Source organism: Osmia bicornis, chromosome 10 (genome assembly GCF_907164935.1).
Source record: "Osmia bicornis bicornis chromosome 10, iOsmBic2.1, whole genome shotgun sequence".
NCBI classification, from domain to species: Eukaryota; Metazoa; Arthropoda; class Insecta; order Hymenoptera; family Megachilidae; genus Osmia; species Osmia bicornis.
Window position 1 is genome coordinate 6,781,143 of NC_060225.1, and position 12,493 is coordinate 6,793,635.

The 12,493-nt window shown below is 31.9% G+C and overlaps 1 protein-coding gene across 6 annotated transcripts in view; it reads right to left on the reverse strand.

The window, feature by feature from the left end:
• Positions 1 to 12,493, reverse strand: part of LOC114871266 (furin-like protease 1) — a 177,503-nt gene that overhangs the window by 110,883 nt on the left and 54,127 nt on the right. The window contains exon 2 of one of the 6 annotated variants that reach the window (XM_046287634.1): positions 680 to 741. The exons of the other annotated variants lie outside the window; for them this stretch is intronic. The gene's annotated coding sequence lies outside the window, so the exon portion shown is untranslated. The remainder of the gene's footprint in view (positions 1 to 679; positions 742 to 12,493) is intronic. 6 annotated transcript variants of the gene reach the window in all.

The window sequence follows — 12,493 nt, forward strand, 5'->3', positions numbered from 1 at the left end:
TCTTAATGTAAAATGACTGATTCTTCGTTGCAATGAATAATTTAGTACGAGGATACTAAACTGTGAATTGGTTGATTCATCGTTTGTGTCAATAAAGAATCAGTAATTTTGTATTAAGAATATTGGTGAAACCTTTATATAGCTATGTTCGTTAAACTTTAAGCTTTAAATTGATGTGTCATAAGAGTTATTTTGAGATACTTTTATGTCATCAAATTGCATTAGACACTGTATGTTCAAGAATCATTCATTTGATATGCAACGGCCTAATAAATTAAAAATTTATATTTCAAAGCCGATTTCATATAAATTTGCTTTTGAATCCTAGGAAACTAAATAAAATTCACTTAATAACGTTTTAACTCTAGCTTGAAACGCGACATTAAATGTTTATCAAGAACAAACTATCTCTTTGAAACGAGTTCGCGTGTCGCGTCAATAATATAATCTCATTGATCTTAAAAAAACAAATGATTCGATCTACAATAGCGTGAAAAATCGATCACGTATAACATGGTGTCCCTGTGTCTGCATAAATCACTATCATAAGTATATTATTAAGGTCAACAGGGTAATGGCGTTTGCCTTGACGGAATAGTTGGTCGCATTTCACTAATATAACCATTATACAGGGAGCAATTTAAACTTTTGCCATTAATAAAAATATCGATTGACTCACCGAAGAAGAATGAAATGGATGAAACTGCGAGGAATTCGAAGCAGCTGATCGATGTCTCTTACCTGAAACAAACAAACAAAGAAAAATATTAATAGAGTTTTAATTAATTTTGTTTGATATTTTATAATTTGATGCCAAACTTTGAATTACACTAATAATACAAGGTAACAATTAAAAAACTTAAATGTGAAAATTAATTATTCATACCCTTAATAATTGGAGTTAAATTGTAAATTAAAGCTTTTCAATTTCTACCTTGAATTATTAATAAAATAATACCTTTATTCAGAATTTTTTTTTTCATCCCATTTCAATTATCCTATATTTTAGATATCAGTAATTGATAACCCTTTGCGGCAATCAATAATTTAAAGAACAATCTTTTACTCTAAAGGAATATAAAATATTTCACTTTTATATTCCATTAGATAACTAAATACTCCACCCATTATAAAATATTCTACATTGATATGAATAACATTTCGAAAAGTTGAACATCAGAAAAGATAAGAACGGACGTTCGGACTAATTTCCATAGTAATGCATCGTTATCATATAAAACGGAATCGTTGATGTTAATGCAACGAAAAGTTGGGGAAATTCGTGTTCATTAGTGTCTTCAGCTTCCCTCGAAATTCGAAACTTTTCGCATCTTGTCAGAAAACTATCCTAATTCGACCTAACACGGTCATATAATGTTTCCACTGTGACACGTGTGAAACAAAGTGGGAAATAAACATCCTGAAACAACACGATAACACGAATACTGTTACGCGGCACGTGTCATGGCAACAAGATCCGGTTAATTGTTTCTAACAATTCAGTAGTGATTAAAAAACAAGGTATCAGTTGTGTTATGCAACTGATGAAACATTATAGAAGGTCGGTTCATGGACAGAAGGGGAAAAACAGGGGACTGAAATTGATCCAACGTAATTCGTCAAGGTAAAACAAAAAATTTGCACATGTTATGGGAATTGTTGACTTAACACGGCATGAATTTTTCCATTCTTTCGTTAAACAATAAAATATTTCCATTCTTTTTGGTGATTCATAACGAGGATTCTCCTTAATTTTAACATTTCATCTGTTAGAAAAATTAAAAAATTAATTGTAAGCCTTTAATTAATACCAGAATTTAATTTTATATTGTTATTTTCTATTTCAATTTTGTGAATGCCAATTCACTCGAATAAACAATCACGAGCTCCAATTACTTTTAAAAATAGTGTCAACGTTGAATTTTGACAATAAAAATATCTATCACGTCCAAAATTCAATCAAAATTGTTAAACACGAATAATCTCTACATCTCTTTCATCAAATTTCAATTTCGTTACAAAAATAAAATAGACTGCACGCGTATCGAAGCGTATAATTAAAAGAAGAAAAAAAAGGAATTCGACCGTGAAAAAAAGATTTCCCTATGAAAGGAAGCAACCCACTTCCAATTAATTATACAGTTGAATAGTAATCGTATCGAGTGAAAGATTCACTCGGTTACTCGAGTTTCTCTATTCACATCACTATTTTTACTATGCCCGTTCAAGTAGGCTACCGCTTCAAAAATCTTTTCACGTTAATTTATAAAGGAAACGTCCTAGATGCATTCGCTGGATGCACTCGAGTGCATCGAGGAAGCCGGTCGTTTACGAGAGAGCCACCGTAGCAATGCCAGTCGATAAATAATACAAGCTCGATATTCGGACCATGCCAAGTAACCATTTCCATAGAGAATGCATTAAGGTCATCGCGTCCTCGATGCACTTTTACCATAGAGTCACGCATCGAAGATGCAACTGCACTTTTTACCTGATTCGCACGATCTCTGTAATTCATTCCAACATATTAGATCGAGGTGCATCAACTATCTCACACTACATTTCGCACAAATAATAATTTATTTGATCTATTAATTCACACAAGTTGAAAATATATTATTTCGAAAATAAAGCTTTAAAAATAGAAATAAGCAGTAAAATTACCAATTTTGCTAATTTATTTTCTATTATTAATTTATATACTTTTCCAATTTGTTTTCTATTTAAAAATGTTAATTAATATGATCCGAATGAGTTGAAATAATCAAATTTAAAGAGTATAAATAATTGCAATATGCCTAAAACACATAATTCACACTTTGAAAGTACCAAAATAATTTTCACCATTTCAATTATATATTTAATTATCGAAACACTGAACGAAGTGCAACCAGGTTGTCGCAGTGGCTAAGAAGAAAAAAAAAAAGAATCGAAAAATACGACGACAGTGCGACAGAAAACGAAATGCGACCTAGTTTCGCTTAAACAGCGCTGTTCAGCACAGACGTGTGTATATAATATATATTTTGTTCTGTATCACTACACCGGTCGTTGCAAACGAGACCGCACATCACGGTTTCCATGACCAGCGACATATTCCATTTCCTTTTTCCAAATTTTCCTCGCCCAGGGAAATTTAACGATCCAATAATTTCAACTGCTTACCTAGGCTCAAATATTTCTGATACCAAATTTATTCTTTGGGAAATTTAAAATTTCAGGTGTTCAATATCTTCTAATTTAACTCATTCATGAACAAATCTCCTTTTTAAATTGCAATTTTTAAATTTGGGTGCATAGTTGCATCCTTTGCATATAAAAAGAAATTGCATACAATTGCATACAATATGAAAATTGAAATCAAGATTAATTAATAAGTTCATAAACTTATTTTCACACCTAGCAGGATATTATTAATAAAATTATATTACCTACATTGCATAAGTATTAATTTCTGAACTGTAATTAATGTTTAATCAAGTGTATGAAAAAAGGGTAATAATGGCATATAAGATTATATCATAATTGCTAACTGATATTTTGATGACGGTACCCAATGAAATAAATTAATTAAATATTAATTACTACAAATATTAAATATTGATTAAATATTAAACACGAATTAATCACGCGCGACAGATTATTACACACAAAGTACAGGTGTTCTCACCGGTTCGCGGCTCGACATACGTAAACTGCCCCGGCATGAAGGTCTCGGCTACGGAAACGAAAAATTGTTTTAAATCTACTGGCTACATTGCCTCGAAAATTCCACGAGATTCGTGTCAACAGGATTTCCTGAAATCTTGCCCTCGGCTAGTACTTATGAACAGCTTGTTTACTAGAGATGTTACGAGTCAGTGTTACCTACAGCTGTGCAAACGTACGAAAACAAGTTCGTAGCATACGAATTTTGAATTGTAAATAGAAAATGATGACAGCAGAAACAATGCTCTTATCTTTTAACGTATTCAAATTCAAAGGACCTAGATAACACGAATTGCCTTGTTTCTTTGTGTTATGAACAATGGAACGTTTGATAAAATTTTTTAAAACAAATTGTCATTTGTAAATTGATATTTGAATAAAAAAATAAATAATATTATAATATAATATCCATAAACTGCCTATTATCTACCCTGATTTTTATATTTTTTTTCCAACAATTTTTAAATTAAATCAAAAGCTTAACAACGAAAGAAATCTTTCATTCTAAACAAAAATTTCTATGCAAAAACCAAATGATTATATTATAATTTTACTATAGTAGAATATTTCAACCTGTCTTAAATAACAATGAAAGAAAAATGAAAGAAAAATGATTTCATTAAGAAGGAAGGAAGTTTGTGTTTCTGTTGAATCCGGAACTAACACAAGGATTTTCACGCGGGTGTTATGAATAACCAGGGAAATGCCAAGCAGCCACAGTGTTCGCGGCACGATACAAATTCCAATTATCCCCCAACTCTGTCATTCTGCTTATGATTAAGTAAGATGAACAGGCAGCTGAAGCAACACTATGTTTGCACTCCACCCACCGACTTCTCCTCCCTAATGTCAGCAAGTATTTGTTCCTTGTATAATTATGATTTCACGCACTCGTTACTCGATATCGTATCATAAATAACAAGCAACACGCCTTAGAATTTCTAACGATAGAAACGTCGATTCGTGAAAAGTGTTACTGGGTCACGATCACTGGAAAACCTCACAGAAAAAGAAAACTCTTAGAGATAAAAATTAACACTGCTAATCAGTAGGGTTAAATTACTATATAGTATTAATATAATTTAAAAAAACTAAAATTATAATAGAAAATTAAGTTATAGAATAAAAGCGTGAGATCTGAAATTTGATAAATACAAAATTAAGTTAAAATTGAGGCTCTCTCCATGGTCCGCCATTCAACGGCAATCAATAGGGTTACCGACAAAAATCTAATATTTAATTAATATCTATCACCCTATGTCCCATTTCCGTCAACTCGATCATCACTAAAGTAGAAATAATTTTCCTTTGCAAGATTAATTGCTTTCGCGAGACCTCTTCGCCAGGCAATAACGTTTGATCATTTATTACCGGCCATCGGGGTGGCGCTATTCGTTGAAACGACATCTTTAGAGATTCTTTTTTTTTTCTTCCTCATGATCCACGGCCTCGTAAACGCGATATTAGTACTTCAACCCTCGCGATAAAACGAGATACCGGCTCTGTTACGATGGCGCCGGCTACGAAATAAGTAAACTTAATAATGTCGTTATCGCGACAACCTTACATTTCCACTTTTAATTACATCGGTCTACCGATGAGAAGAAGTTGGATAACACTGATTCAGGTGTGTTTCACTTTCCTGTTGTTTGTTTCACGGAAGTTCCGAGTAGCGTTGAACGTTCAAATAAGGTCGAGGAATAATTGAGGAAAGGAAATTGGAATTTAAAGGGTGCTCCAAGAGACTGCCTGGTAATCCGATGATGTTCAATTCGCAGTTTCATCGCGTGAACGATGGTAATTCTTATTGGTTAACGCGTTCATTGTCGCGGTAAATATGGGCATGCATGATAAGACGTTTTAAGGGTGCAAAAATTTAATTTTAATTTGCAATTTTATATTATTAGGAAAACAATGATACTACTGAAATATTTTTTTCACTTTTTCTTTCCCCAATTATTATTTGAAGCACCAATCATTTGAAATCCGAATAAAAATATCAGCCTTCAGGAAAAAAGAAAAATGAATCTATATTTATTTGTATAGCGAGAAACTGAAATTTGTATGATTTTATAACCGTTTTGTTTCTATCTAACAGAACAGCAATCGCGGTGAAATGATAAAAGGTAAAAGGCGCAATAAAAATACCAATTTATATGGGAGAAAAAAATAACAGAGTTTCTCTGAAACTAGTTCCGTTCATTTTTATCAAAATTCCAATATCGACTTTCTATCTCCTAATAGAAATTACTCTTCTATGAACCATAAAAGGTATATCATCATTTTAAATATAGTCATCGTGGTGAAAGCGGGAAGTCATTCAACTCCATTGTTAATAAAAACTTAGATAATTATAAAAATATAAAGACATTGACTTGCTTATTTATTTCTTAATACATTAAATAACGCAGCTGAATAACACTGTAATTTTATTTCTTTCTGAATAAAAATATATTGAATTTTACTTGAAAATTAATATCCTTCGTCAAACAAAAATTATACGTTAAACAAAGGTGTTCAAACATCCTTTATTAAATCGAAGTTATATGAACGCAGAACGTTTCATCAATTGATCGGATGTGCCTTTATTAAACATAGAAACGTAAAAGAAGAGCAACGAAACGAATCTTCGATTTTTCATGTTCATTAGAATTAATAACGAAACTCGACCCGTCAAATCGGGGTTTAATTGAAGTTGTTCCTTTCACGGTCGTCTATGGAAGTGAAATGCGATCGAGATTGCGTATCACACTCCGGGTATTAATTTTGAACACTGAATTCGCCCGTTTGCAAGCGCGATAGCAACAGGGAGTGTCTCTCGGTGATATATCAAGGGAATGCATTACCATGATGAATCCTTCTATCAAAATTCCATGTAATTTGCAATTAACGAAACCAAACATGCACATTCTGCACACCTGGGTATTTTTAATACCAAATTGAATTTAAATTCAATTCAATTCATTACAATTTATATTTGATAAAATTCTAATCTTCAGTTAAATTAAATGAAATTTGATTTGAGGATAAATCAAATAATTAGTTATCTAATGAAAAGTTTGAAAAATTTAATTTAAGAAACTTAATTAACGAAGAGCTAATTATCAAGTATTTCAGTATCTTTGATAATTGGTATATCTATTTGCAAAGTTAAATGGAACAAGCAAACAGGTATCTAAAAATATAATTGCTTTATAGAACCTAAAGCACTAATTCAATTAATTATAGCACAGCGCACAATTGGATATTCGATACTTCGATTCCAATGATAGAGAATTTATTTCTAAATGGAACGAAGACCAGAGGACGATAGAGGCTTGAAAATCGGTGAAATTGCATTTCCGTCGAACGCAACGACACCTCAGTAGGGAAAAGTTATTTCACGGTAAATCAGGCCGAGTCTTTTAATCACTCTTCGTGAAAGTAACTCGCCACTAGATTCAACTTTGTTTTTCATCTTTTTCTCTTTTACGCTTCTAAAACCGGGTTAAGGCTTTAATAAGATGCTGACTGACATGATCACGATAGGTGCCGCTTCCTGGTATATTTTTGCTCTGTAGGAAACTTGTTTGCGGTTGTTGTAACATTATCATGACGAGTTGTTGATGCTCGAAGTATACGTTACACACACACATGGCTTCTATTTTTATATTTGACCATCAAATAAATAATTTCAAAATATGAAATAAAACATAGATATATTGAATATAAAATTTACAGAAATTTTTATAGAAGCACAGATTTTTCATTTAGGTTCAAATTTTAAAAAATTACAATTTCAAATATAATAATTTTGCAAAGTCATTTTGTAATAGGTAGTTAATGCCTAGTAGTTAAAATTTTAAACAATAATTGTGTACCACTGTAACCTACATCTATCGTGGTTAATAAATTATTGAATAATCAAATAAAAAATTTGAATTATAGAGAATTAATTTCAACCCTATCCAGGGACATTTATTAAATAATTAATCAAAGAACTAAGCTCTTTGTAGATGGACTTATGAACGAAGGATCTGAATCAAAAATTCACTTAAATAATATTCGGAAGATTAATTAGTAAAATGTTAATACACCGTAACAAAATCTCTCTGAAACATATGCATCTCTAAACGGGTATATCCCTTGATCGAAAATGCATGTTTAAATAAACATGCATTACCGTGTTTCATAAACGAACATCATAAAATATTTACCTTCTTAATCTGAGCATATCCGTCTCTCGTAAAACAAACTTCAGTTTCATTCCCGGTAACAAAAACACGTTCGTGTGTCATGCGAATTGCGAAATGTAGCTTGCAAAATCGAACCCAATTATTTGCTTCGTAATTTTTCAAACATGTACGTATCTTTATGCATCACGGATATCAAATTAAATTATTCATATGGATACAACTGTACTTTATAAATTATAATTAATTAAATTATAACTGACTGATATTTATCAATCCATTTACAATTAAATTGATTATTACAAGCTGAATTGTATCACGTTATCAACTGCTGCTTTTATTATACTATTAAGTGTACTTCTTATCTGAAAGATGTTTGACTTTCAGTGATTCGTTTTAAGTACATTGATAACTGGATTTCGTTCTGAAAGATCCTGTTGTCTCATGAATCATTTCGCAATGCTAAACGAACTATGCGCACTTTTTATACGTGGCATTCGATACATTTTATTGGCTAATCAATCCATGGCACGGTTTGTTGCTTTTAATGATTATTAGTCATCATTGATGTAATTTGATCAGAAATTATCAGGATAATTTAAGAACATCCGTCAGTTATTGTGCAAGAAATATATAATTGAATTGATATGCAACGTGCGATGCAACTAAATGCAATGTGCGATGCAACTAAATGCAATATGCAATGTAACTAAATGCAACGTGTAATGCAACTAAATGCAACGTGTAATTTAACTAAATTGAAATTTAATAAAAATAATACAAGAATAATAATAAAAATTACAGTATAAACCTAAAATGCTATGAAATCTTTAATTTGCTCAAATATAGCAATTTGGAGGTCAGAAAAATATTTTAATTCATCCTTTACAGCCTGAGTCATCACTTTGCTATATACCAAATATGAATGGAAATTTTTAATTAAATAAGAAGAATGTTGATCCTATTTAACATATTTCAGTTTAATTAAAATCAGAAAGAAACAGCTCAAAAAGTTTCCTTATTAGTCAGATCACTAACAAAGGTTTTTGTTGTATAATGCCACAATCATGCGTCTTTCTTTTATGCAAAAAATTAATTCACAGCATTGTGCAACTAATCACAGTCCGTGAAACAGCCGTTTTGATAGAGAAACGTGTGGAACGGTGATAACTGCTTTGTTTCACTCACTACACCAATAACGATCTAGTGGTTGATCTAATAGAAAATAACGAGCTGGTGGTAGGAAACTTTTCAGAAAGTTACCGTTAACATGCATTATTCAACGAAGTAAATCAGCATAAAAATTGCAGGTAAACGAAACAATTATCTAGCGAGCTCTTAAATATTCGTTATAAAAGTAGGTTGGTAAGTTTTGATTTCACTGCCACAGTAAATTATTCAGGATACGATCGTTCCTTTCTTTAATATAAGCCTTTCACTTCCTATCTTACGTAAATCGAATAATATTAATGCTATTTTTCTTATTTTGATTATTCGATTAGTATCAAACTTTATAGGTGACCCCCCAAATATTCAACATGTTAAGAAATTGAAATGTTTATTATAAAACATAGCAAATTCAGCTCGTATGAAATATAAAATACAAAATAATCACATTATATTAATGAAAGAAAAATTACTTTGTTGGTCAGTTAATAAACTCAGATATATATTATCAAGAATCAGAAGTAAATTTGCATTTTATGACTCGTTCGACAATCGCAAAGTGTTTTGCACATATATCTGTTGTTATTCCTTTCGGTTTCTATTTACGTAACATCAAATGAATTATAAAACCTTGGACATATCACGTGAAAAACATTATTCCACGAATGAAACGCTTCACATCGGTTAATGGTTTAGTCGTTAAAACATTTCACGTAACAAACATCGCGATTATCTGTGCGGAGCTTAATTTCACAAAATAAGAAGTACGAGTCGATTAATCTCGCAAAAACTTGCGCCAAGACTAAACACGAAAATATCGAGACAAGAAATGATAATTACAATGATAATCAAATTCTTGGTACAAAAAAATATATACATTTAATGGCGGAATGTTACAAAACGAAAAATAAACATTTCATGAATTATTCATGGATAATTATGTAAATTTAAATTAAGCGATAATTCTGGAAACTTCATTAACAACGGATGTACTTACAGTATTTGCAAAATAAAAAGTTCTATAAATAACAACTTCATTATTCAAGAAACTAATTTTTTTTTAAATCAACTGAAAATGTGTTTTAAATTTTACTTAAAAATTAATTTAAAATAATAAATTCAATTTTCAAGACCTTTATAAACAAAGTAAAGTTGTAATAAATCTCTTTATTCCACTTGGAAGTTAATCTAAATTAATAGAATAGATTTTAATATTATTTGACATCTTGCAAAGTAGATTTTCGAATATAAATATTCAATACCATGAATAATTTTTCAACTATAAAAGATACTTCCATGAAATGTGATGAAAATGTCTCGTGTGACAATCCTTTGAAAATTACAATTAATTGATTTTCGTATAGACAGGTGAAAAATAATATTTTGCTCGCTTCAATGAACGTTACAAACTTGTAATAAAAAGGACGTATTTGTCGAACGTATATGAATTTACGAGTAACCACAATGAATTTTCCTCAAAGGGGTGAAAAATAAAATCCAATGAAAATTTCTTTTCACAGCCGGCTCTTTTCAATCCGTCCAGCTGAAAACAAGACAACAAAAGGAAGCAGGGTTCACGCGAAATAAACAAACCATATTTCTATCGATTGTTTCGACCCCGAACAAACGACTAACATTTCATCCGACCGACTAATTGAAGCAATCGTTCGTTAAATAACACCCGGAATCAATAGCCTGGCGGGTAAAAAGCATCGACCAGAAACGACAACCAGCAACAAGGACAGTTAAAACGTATTCGATTATGAAGCTCGTTAAAAGCGACGCGTTATCACAGAGAAACGAACAGCGGTTTTTCGTAAAAAAAGAAAATTCATCAATTTTTCGACGTGCGACCGTTGCCTTGATTAACGATCGACGCGAAACTAAACTGTTCCCCCGCGTGGAAAAATTAAAAAAGGCGATGGAAAAGTGTGAAAATGAAAAAGAAGAAGTAGAACACCTGAACGATATCACGCGTCCTTCCGGTCAGCAAGTCCTTATCGTGACGATAATATACGAGCTTCAAAGTTTCGAGAGGGAACCTCTGCCGCTGATTGCATCGACTAATTACTGTCCATGTCCTATAGACCATTGCTGGACACGTTTTCCTCGTGAAGGTAGTTTCCGGAAGCGATTGGAAGGCGATATCGATTCGATTCGCTCAAAAACGTTGACTTTGAGCCAAAGTCAAAGAAGAACACTGCCGTTTGTGACACTGTTTCAGAAACGAAGCTGGAAAATTCTTGACAGATCAGTTGAAGTGATTCAAAGAGCTTTGCAATTAAAAGGATCGAAAGTAGAGACAAAAAAAATTTGAAGATATTATTCTGTTCAGATTCAGTGCAAAGAAAATATTTCTTACGAGGTTCGATAAGTGTGGGAGGGTTGAAATTTCATTCCATCGAGGAGAGATTAGAGGAAACGAGATACTAATAGAAGAATAAATGGAAGAAGATGAAATTCCGGAGCGAAACGAGCCAATTTCGTATTCATTGGAATTATCATAATTCCATTACCTATAATAGCGGTCTGGTGACTAAGAATTAGGTAAAAGAAGCAGAGTTTGCTTCATTCGTTAGAAAAAACATAGAAACTAAATTCATTTCACGGAAAGTGTTAAAGTGTTACCGTTCTCGCATTTATATTTTTCCTTCTTTTTTCATGCGGATAACGAGTTTCTAGTAGAAGGTGATACTTATTCTTTCGTGAAATTTCTAAAATCATTGGTTAGGAGAGGTCGCGTAATAGGCCAACCGCAATTTTGCATTGTCGAAGAGATCGAGGAGAAATCGAAAGGATGAGTTGCAAAACCATCGATTTGTCCTTACACAATCGTGATCATTTCGTCCTAGTAAATTGAGTCATCAAATGGAAATCGACGAACGATTTACGAAAGGTTAAAGTCTAAATTTCTCGAATAATTTATTGATGGCTGCATATTTTGTGAAATTTTGGATTTTTGCAATTTTATATTCCTTTTCATATCTAACAATAATTTGTTAATGGTAAAAGAAAAAATAATTTGCAAATGCCTATGAGTATATTTTATTCTGATACAGATATGACTTTCTACAAATTTTCCTTACTTTTTATCCGAAGAAAGAAAGTTAGGCATCGCGCTTCACAACGACCTATGAACATTTCTCACTGAAGTGTCAGTACGATAACATTAAAACTCATTATCATTGACCCCCTTGTTCCGCGAAATGATATGCCGCCTATTATCAATCGTTTTAAATATTCAATCTTTTCCCGTGTTTCCGCCTCACGATCACTAATGTATTCATGAGCTTACAAGAACAACTGCTAATTATATGACAAACCAACGTTGACCCAAGAGATACGAATAATCGTGGGAAATGATAGACAGCTCTTGAAGAGTCTCAAAGTAACTGTGACAAGATGATTATGCAAATTCAATTTCAGGTTTCTTGATAGTATTCTAA